This window comes from Myodes glareolus, chromosome 3, assembly GCF_982192425.1.
Source record: "Myodes glareolus chromosome 3, mMyoGla1.1, whole genome shotgun sequence".
In the NCBI taxonomy this organism is placed as follows: Eukaryota; Metazoa; Chordata; class Mammalia; order Rodentia; family Cricetidae; genus Myodes; species Myodes glareolus.
The window spans coordinates 4,447,486-4,457,444 of NC_142028.1; positions in this window are offsets into that span (position 1 = coordinate 4,447,486).

Sequence of the window (9,959 nt, forward strand, 5' to 3'; positions counted from 1 at the left end):
ACTTTTTTTTAGAGAGGCAGCTTGGATTGTTTTGAGGGGGAAAAACAGAGAAGATGCTAGAAGAAAACTAAAACAAACTTTCCCTGTCTGAATGACAATAAGTCATCCTCTGTCTTAAATACCAAAATCTTCATGATCTGTGGTGTGGAGAAAACTCAGCAGTAGTGTCCAGAGATGGTGAGGTTGGCTAGTAAGTGGGTGGAGAGAAATATGTAGGTTGATATCAAAATAGGAAAGCCTTCTGTTACTGCTTAGTTACTGTGGCAAAATTAAAGAAAATCTAGTCATAAGGCAATCAAGATTAAATTTAAGCATTTTGTCTAGCAAATAGTGTTCCTATCAAATGAAATGTGTACATATAGCATTTTAAATATATGTTATTTTGTGTATCAGTATTTGGCTGTGTGTATGATGTCTGTTTACATGTATATTCTGAGACCAGATGTGGCATTGGTTCCCTCCAGGAGTAGAGTTAGAAACAATTGTGAGTCTTCATGTAGGTGCTGGGAATAGAGCCCAGGTCTTTAGTTGTTAAAGAGACAGCTGAACCAAGTTAGCGGAAACTCATGAACTCTAGATGGACAGCTGTGGAGCCTCCATGGGACTGAGCTAGGCCCTGCCTATGTGGGAGACAGTGGTGAAGCTTGGGCTATCTGAGAGGCACCTGCCAGTAGGACCAGGATCCAACCCTGGTGCATGAGTACATTCCCTATTGTGGGAGTGTGGGACCCTGTCCTCCCTGATCCTTGAGACCAAAATACTGGATGCAAATAATGTTTACGCTAACCAGCTAAGCTTCCTGCTAGTTCCGTCCTTGGTTCTGCTACAGCCTGGCACATTAGCCTGAGGGATCTATTTTACTTTAAAATGGTAATTTCTCAACCTGCCTCAAAGAAGGTCAGGCGCCAAGGCCCATCTAACCTGTCTGACATTGCCTTGAACCCTCGACCACCTGCCTGGGGAAAAACTCCCACAGAGGCCAGTTTCCCCAGCCCCCTCTGGGTGGGAGGAGTTTTCCTTTACTGGGGCCTTTATTCTTCTTCCTGCTTCTGATGGGAGGAGGCCTTGCCCTTTTTGATCCTGGTTGCCCACTCGTATAAATACCCGACTTGAGTTTAATAAAGTTGCCATTTACTCTTGGTAAATGAGCAAAGGTCTCTTTTTGTGTGTGTCTGTTTTTAACCCTCAGGACAATCTTCCATTCTCGTGGGCCCGAGTTTGGGAAGGCGCGCGCCTGAATCGGGTGTGGATATCCACTGGAAGGCGGGTTCTAACATGGGAGGACATGCCCAGCCTTAATGCAGGTGGGAGGGCGTTAGTCCTGCCTCAACTTAATATGTCAGACTTTGTTGACTCTTCATGGGAGCCCTTACCCATTGGTAGAAATGGATAAGGGGTTGGAGTGGGGGGAGTCGGGAGTGGGGTGGGAAGAGGGGTGAGGGGGAGAACTGTAAAATAAAATAAAAAAAACCACTCACAACGCATAATGGCACACTATAAGAAAAGAAAATGGGTGAACTGTGAGCATGTTCAGCTATGGAATTGAACCCCTTCACGGATGGTGGAGGGAGTTCTGTGGGAAGCTGTGTAATACTCCTGTGACCGCTCAGTCATGCCTGACAGCCCGGGGTCACTCAGGGTTATTCCCGAATGTTTTCCCTGACTCTGGATGTGGAGGAGTCTCTTGGAGTTAACTCAGCTTCAGGGACAAGTGTTCAACGTGTTGGAGCCACCCCTGTAAAGAACAGCTGCAGAACCTCCTGAACCACAGACTGGCGAGTGACTTCCTACCTAGTGGGTAGGAGAGCTCCACCTCTGTCAGAGCCCATCCCATTTGAATGGGGATGAGTGAAGCCAAATACACCAGCAGGACTATTACTGCTTTTGGTGGTACTAAGAAATAAATGTATTTACTTGGGGGTCAGGATGTTTGATTTAAAATAAATTATAGCTGGAAATAAGGTAAAAAAAAACCTTAGATGAGTTCTGAAGAAATTTTTTAGTGTAGTCACTAAATAGTCATGGATTAGAATAAAGTCTCAAATGTATGTACATGTAAAATAAAGTCTCACATGTATGTACATGTATGTAGAAGTGCGGCATCTTTGCCAAGCCCCAATGAAAGACTTGTAGTCTCTAGGGATACAGAAGACAGCCATGTTTTGTGTAGCTGAAAACACTCATTTGAGAAGCAGTTTCTGCTGCCCTACTGGGTGCTACAGAAGGCCAAATGTCAAGGGACACTGAGTAAGTTGCTTCATGGTGTGGGACAATGGTCTGTATTCTGTCAATTGTATTTTAAATAAACACTGATTGGTCAGTAGCCAGGCAGGAAGTACAGGCAGGACAACCAGACAGGAAGTAGAGGTGGGCCAACGAGAACAGGAGAATTCTGGGAATAAGCCCATTCCTCTGCAGTCCTGGCCCAGTCACAGAAGAAGCAAGATGTGACTGCCTTGCTCAATAAGGTACTGAGACACATGGCTAACATAGACAAGAATAATGGGCTAATATAAGTTATAAGAGTTAATAAGAAACCTGAGCTAACGGGCCAATCAGTTTATAACTAATATAGACCTCTGTGTGATTTCTTTGGGACTTAAAGAATGTGGGAACCGGGCAGGACAGAAACTCAGTCAACAGCTTCACATAAATCTGAGGGGCTCATTATGAACTAGATAGCCCAGATCCATGAAATCGCAATACTGTCTCGGCAAAGAGCTTGTGAGATTTGGCCTGAAGGAGGTACAAGTCAATACATTCTGCATGTTTACATCCTGGATTCTCAGGACACACATTTTGACAGTGCCAATACTCTTCCTCAAATAACACAATAGTATAGTTCACTAGGAAGTTTTCTAAGGCTGAATACACAGCACTATAGTACGATTCCTGTGTGTGTGTGTGGGGGGAGTCCTCTTGCCTCTACTCCATAAATGTTGCCAGGATAAGCTTGCATCACCATGCCTAGTTTAGGCAGGGCCGGGGATCGAAAACCCAGGACTTCCTGCAGGCTAAGCACACACTTTACCAACTGAACTACAAGCCCTGCCTGCCGCATGAACACAATTTAATGAGAAAGATGGAGACCAGAGGTTTAGAATCATGGTTTCTCATCCCTGTGTGCCCATCAGTGCTTTAAATGAGTTATTAGCCTTCTGTGCTTTAGTTTCTTCATCTATCACCTGGGTATCTGCCACCCATTTAACCACAGAGTTCTTACAAGGTTAAAATGAACGTGGTCTGAGAACGCTAAATGCTACTTAAGTGTTTAGTGCTATTAATCATGATTTTTCCATGGCTGAATTTCTTATGCATCTGTTGCAAGATCCAGTGCTATTTATAGTGGAAGATCATTTTTCGATTAGTCAAAATAATTCTTAAGCCTACACTGTCATTATTATCCCTGGGGTTAATGTAATAGCTTTGGAGATTGTGCAGTATAAAAATGTTTAACCCCCTGAGAACGTATAAATTTCTTTTCCTTCCTTCTAATGCTCAAAAGCCATGGGGGAGGTTTGTACAAGCGCTCCTTTACAGCAAGGTTCCTACTGTCGCCTGTCTGGTTTCTCTTATGGAAACTTTGTGATGGGCGTGTAATGGAATCCTTAGAGTCCTTGCTCACGAGGTAAAAGCGACGTCACGTGGAAGTGTTGGTCGATTTCCTATTTGTCTTCCAACCCAATTTAGCCACCACAAGAATGGCCAGGCTTCTCTAGAACTCAATCACGGACAATTTCCATACAAAGCTAATCTTGTGCCCCATCAACCTAGCCCTTCATACCAGGGAAGAGTGGAAAAGGGGAAGACATGATCCAGTGAGGTAAATGGATGCTTCCTGGGGATCAGATTGGAGGTGACACACAAGACTGGACTTGAAGGCAGGCAGACCCAGTGGGCATTTGTTCTACATTCCCAGAACCTAGCGAAACACATGATAGGCACTTTTGTATTTATGAGGAAACCATTTAAGAACAAACAAAAATTTAGTCAAATTCTTGAACTGCACAGCAAAATGACTGGAGAATTCATAAGCCATAGAGATGTTGGAAAGGAATGCAGCACTCAGAGATAGATATTGGGATTCAACCCGAAGACCAGAAAAGCAAAGCAGCCAGTCACTGGCTCTTCCCTCTACCTCAGTACAAAAATGGTGATCCTGCCTCCAGGAATTCACAGAATGAGACTGAGAGCTGTCTCCTCCCATTTTATAATCCTCTCTAGTTCTGGGATTAGGGTTATGTACCACTACCACCCGGGTTCTATGGAAAGCTAGTGTGGCTACTGGGATTAATGGTGTGTGTCATTGCTTCCTGGTCTGTAAGGCTGGCCAGTGTGACTGTTTTACTTTTCTGATCCTCAGGCAAGCTTTATTTATTGAAATACAGATGTCGAGATCTCAGAGGAAAGGACCAGGCTAGAGGAAGCCCCTCCTTTAGTAGGGCTTTAAATTCTTCTGAAATTGCAGGGAGATCACAGGGAATGGTCACTGGGGCAGGTTCAGAGGCAAGATATTGCTTACATTGGTTTCCTACGTGTAGATTCCACATTAGGTTTCATGCGAAAGAGCTCAGAGTCGCATTGTAACCATACTCTGTGCATAGGGTAAGCACAATGCGCATGTGTGTTATCATCCACAGCAACCCCCTCTCTCTTTCTAGCAATCACCATCTATCTATCATCTTCTGTCTATAGATCATGTATAGTGGTTACTATTTTTGGCCCTATTTTATGAGAAACTAAGTCAGAGAGGTTAGGGGATTCACCTAAACTCACAAAGCTATATAGGTGAAGTTAGAGTTTGATTCTCCTAATTATTACCGCTGAGTAATCCTGAAAATGTGTAACAAGGCATTCAATACTTCAACAAGTTTTCCTGCCTCGTGGTTTCTTCAAGCACACTCAGCAGCCCCATCTCTGCCTATACGGGCCCGAATACTATACTCCCTCAAGGCCTTATTGCTTACTCTTGTGTCCTTATCACCTTCAAAACTGATAGGAGCTGGGATGCAGCACAGAAGGCAGAGTTCTGACATCACAAGCATGAAGTCTTGGGTTCAATTCCAAGCCCTGCATAAACTGGGGAAGGGTACGTGCATACCTTTGATTAAAGAGCTCGGGAGGATCAGAAATTCAAGATGCTGCTTGGTTACAGAGAGAGCTAGAGACCTTGTCTCAAGCAACAAAGATAAACCCAGGTAGGCATAAACATTTTCATAAATTTCATTTCTGAAGGTGAACTATGTCATAGGCTTCTTTGGACATTCAGAATATTGCTGCTGCCTCTCCTCTTTCTCCTCCTCCTTCTCCTCCTCCTCTTCCGTCTCACACAATAAACAGCTTCATTGAAGACGTGGTACTCTATAGATTCATGAAGGCAAGATCCTTCCACCTGCTTCCCAAACACAGACCGAGCCTCCCTTTGCCTCAGTGTGTGCCTTTGTGTTGCACAGAAAATAATATCTATTTGCAGGGCTATTAATAGGATAAGGCTTTCATAACATGTGCCAGTGACTGGCAGATTCCATTCATCTGATAAAATTTGTTGTTACTTCATCCCCTTAACCAGTATGTGTGAATGGCATTTGTATTTTTAAGTTTTAAGTATGACTGGCTGTGCATGCGTTTGGAGGCTTCAGGGACAGTTCAGACCATGTCCATTGGTTCATTGATTAACAGTGCAGTTATTAGGCACCTACAGTTCTCTCTCTCTGTGCTAATTTCTGACGATGTTCTGGTGACCTACAGAGATAAGGTGCCGGCCTGCCCAGTGATTATGATCTCAGTAGAGTAAAGGGAGGCGAATTACTCACAGCTCAGTCCTAATGAGATGATAAGGAAAGTGTGGGATAGTTGGGAGTAGAGGAGAGGCCCTTTCTCAGGTCTGGGAGGTCAGAGCGGCACCTCAGTCAAGCCTGGCAGTATTCACTCAGTGTATTAGTGGGAACAAACACAGATGGATATTTCAGCCAGCATGCCCACTGAAGCACCAGAAGCCAGTGAGAAGGCCAACCTGAGAAGCTTAAAAGCTCCTGGCCTGGATGGGGAGAGGACATAGCCTCCAAAGGTACTTATTGCCAAGCCTTTGTGGGAACCACATGGTAGAAAGAAGGAACCAACCCCCATAAGTTGTCCTCTAGACTGCACATGCATGTATACACAGTTGCACATAGAATAAACAATTGAGTGTTCTGTTTTAAAAAACTCATTTTCAACAGAGGCAAGGCAGCAGAAAGGGACAGGCTCATTTCACAGAAGGTCTTAGTACTCTATTAGCATGGGCTGTTGGTATTCTATTTGTTGTCAGAGAAATGGTCAACTGTTGGAGTGGAAGCTGTGTTTGTTATCCTGGGGACTCAATAGAGATGGCTGTTATCTTGGGAACCAGTAGAATCCAACTCTTATCAGCACAAGCCTTCTGCACCTACGTGGAAACTGACATTGCCTCATGCAATGAATTCATTCTTCCCTGAAAACTTGGCATTGCATGTAGAAAACAGCATGCACGCATGCACGTGCACACACACACACACACACACACACACACACACACACACCTCCTCATAAGAAGATATCCTTCCTAAAGAGCCATTTAACAACAGATTCTTTTTTTTTTTAAAAAGCAAAAGTGTTTCAAAATATTCCTGTCCTCTTCTGAATCCAGGTGGAAGGAAATGAAAGAAGAAATTAGGTTAAGGAACAGAAAGTCTCTGCTCTTGCTCTGCTGATGTGTTCCAGGACAAACACCGTGGAAGGTGGGGCGACCACCACAAGACATGTCCTAGGAGAATGGAGTTTTTGAGTTGAAGAAGATTGGATCAAGTGGACCAGGGCTTGGTGTTAAACAAGGGCCCCAAAGAGGCCCACAGGATGGAAGCAACTGGAACCCTGCAGGTTGGGAGATGAGTGGGTTGTTTCTCACAAACGACCTTCTAGTTTTGCGTTAAAAGGAAGAGAAGTCTAGTCATTTTTTATAAGAGACTTTTAGATACTTCACCATGGAAATTAATTAAAATTTAGCAACAATTTTACTGTGACTAGATCTCAATAACTCATATAAATACGTCCCATAGTTTTAGTCTTGGAACTCTGAGCAGGCATGGTGACTCTATGGGACAAGTGTCTCTAAATATAAATGCATTTCTCCAGTAGTGCAGGGTGGGCTCCTGCCTGCTTGTCCCAGGAGCTGATGTTTCCTAACTGCACTTGCTGACCTCGTACACCCCACCCTGCACCCAATCCAGTAGCTGGGAGAGAAGAGACAGCTCTCACCTTCGCGACAGGCCAGCAGGCAAAGCCTCAGCCTGAAGTTGCCTTTTCCTCACGATCTGATAACAGGGCGTATCCGGCTTAATTACACTTCTAGGCAAATCTCCCTCTGACTTTGTTGTCCTGCACCCTGCTACCTTTACCATCTTAATTCTTAGGAACAAGACTCTTTTGCTTAATGGAAATCTCTTCAACTGTGAAAAATTAACAAAAGTCATTTGAGGTCATGATGGCCTGTGATCCTCACGGCTTTGAAAGTCTGTGACTAAGGTTGAAACCACACCGTATAAAAACCTTAGGCAAAAGGCTCAGCGGTTAAGAACACTGGCTGTTCTTCCAGAGGACCTGGGTTCAATTCCCAGGACTCCCATGCTGGCTCACAGCTGTCTTCTGTTCCAGGGAACCTGATGCCCTGTTCCGGCCTCTGTGCACCATGGTACATAGACATACATGCAGGCAAAATACCTCTATGCATAAAATAACAATATACAAAAAATTTTAGGCAAATGCATAGTCTTAGACTAATTTGTTTGCACTATTCACCAATGTACCATGAAACACATATGTAGGAACTAGGGAGCAAGCCAGTCTGGCAGTTTAGAACAAGCGTGACATATTTATTTTGATTATTTTGGAAATGCTCATGGAGAATGGATTTCAATGGCTTTCAAGGGTTTTAGGTACATATCGTGGTCTGGTTTATACCAGTTGACACTGGCTTCTTTTGACCAAGAGCAAGATTTTATTTATATTCTGGTTGGAACCTTTGACTCAGATGACCAGACACCCACACAGCTCCTTTAGAAGAAAAAACCCAACCACTTGGATGTACAAGAGTGAAGAAGATAGCTTTGGTAGCGCTCTCTGTGGATTGTGGTCGCTACACTTGGTCATGAACAAAGGGGTCCTGAAACCACCGTGTTCAGGCACGGAAGACTTCACAGCTACAGCTGCCTTCGGACTGAGAGGTTTACACAGGCAAGATGAAGTAGGCTTAGTGTGTGTCCTAAGATGACTTAGTATATGCCAGGCCCAAGGAGGAGTGAATGGTGTTCAGAAAAAGCTGATATTTGGTTGGACATCTTCTATGTGCCAGGAACTTTGCACACGTTGTCTTTGCTATTTCTAGTACAGTCCTGAGTTTCCTAAGTAGACGTTGGTTGCCTTCCCCAAGGTTCTAGAGTGTGCATTCGTCTCACTGGACCTTACACTTCTTCTGCTCTTTCATATGCTTGTCAGTGCAGCCTCTCCCCTCGAGGTTCCATCCAAATGCCATTTGCTTCCAACACACACCCTCCTGTGTCACTCATGTTATACAGATCTCTGCTCACCAGCTCTTATTGGCGGAGCCTTTTCTGAATCCTTCGTACATAATTATGCTTCACCATCCCGTGTTCACCCACCCTGCCTTATTTTTATATCAAATTGTTTCTGCCTAAATGTTGTATTATATGAGTACTTATTCCATGACTAGTCATTTGTCTTCTACACTAGCCTACGTACTTGTTTGGGACAGGGGCCTCATCTGTGGTGTTGATTGCTTCGACTCCGACCCTTAGCAATGCTTGTGTTTGTTGCCACTGGCAAGCTCTTGCCTAACAGATTGGGTGGCAGAGTAGACAGCCACTGAACACACACACACACACACACACACACACACACACACACACACACACACACTTTCTTTTATGGTAACTGGTAATAGTCTCATATCTTTGGAGAAACTGCCTCTTGCATGTTGTATTAATATGTTTCGCACTGCTCTAACAGGTACCCAAGGCTGGGTAACATAAAGGGGCTTGTTCAACTCAACAGTTTAGAGGTTCAAATGTGTGGCGCTAGCACTGGCTAGACTGTGGTAAGGGCGTTGTGGTGGCAGAATCACAATGGCGGAGACCACACTGCAGACTGAGAAGCCAGAGTGCAGGGAATGGCCAGACCCCTTGCAGGAACTGCTGGGAAGACATGAGTCCTATCAAGGCTTCAATCTCTTCAGAGATCATTTCGTCCAAACAGCTCTCTAGGCTTCTCTCCTCCCCCATCTTCCCTTTCTCTAACCCTCCTCCCCCTCCTTCCCTTCCTCCTCTTCTTTTTGGTGTGTCTACATCTCTGTGTGTGCACAGGTGTGCAAGGGACATGACGTGTGTGTGTGGGGGGGTCAGAGGACAACCTCAGGTATTACCCTGTACCTCCTACTCTGAGACAGGATAGCCATCCTGTTCATGCCTGTACACACCTAGCTGACCCTGGAGTATTTGGGGAATCTCCTGACCTCACCCCCATCTCCTGATAGCAGTAGAGTTGCAGTTGTGTGTGCTACAGATCTGACATACGTATCCTACATACCAGATATGACATACATTTCCTACATACATACAGATCTGACATACATTTCTTACATGTATGCACATCTGTCATATATTTCTTACATACATGCAGATCTGATATATGTTTCCTACATACATATAGATCTGACGCGCATTCTGAGGGGCCGGAGTCTGGTTGTCAGGCTGTGTGACAAGCACTTTACACATGGAGCCATCCTCACGCCTCTAGACTTCACGTCTTAAAGGCTCCACTCTTCCCCACATGATCTCAGTGCAAACACGTAGACCCTTGGGTCACCTTTAGCTGTGTCTACACCTTGGCACTTCTTCTTAGCAAACTGATGTGCGGATTCCTAGTTCTAG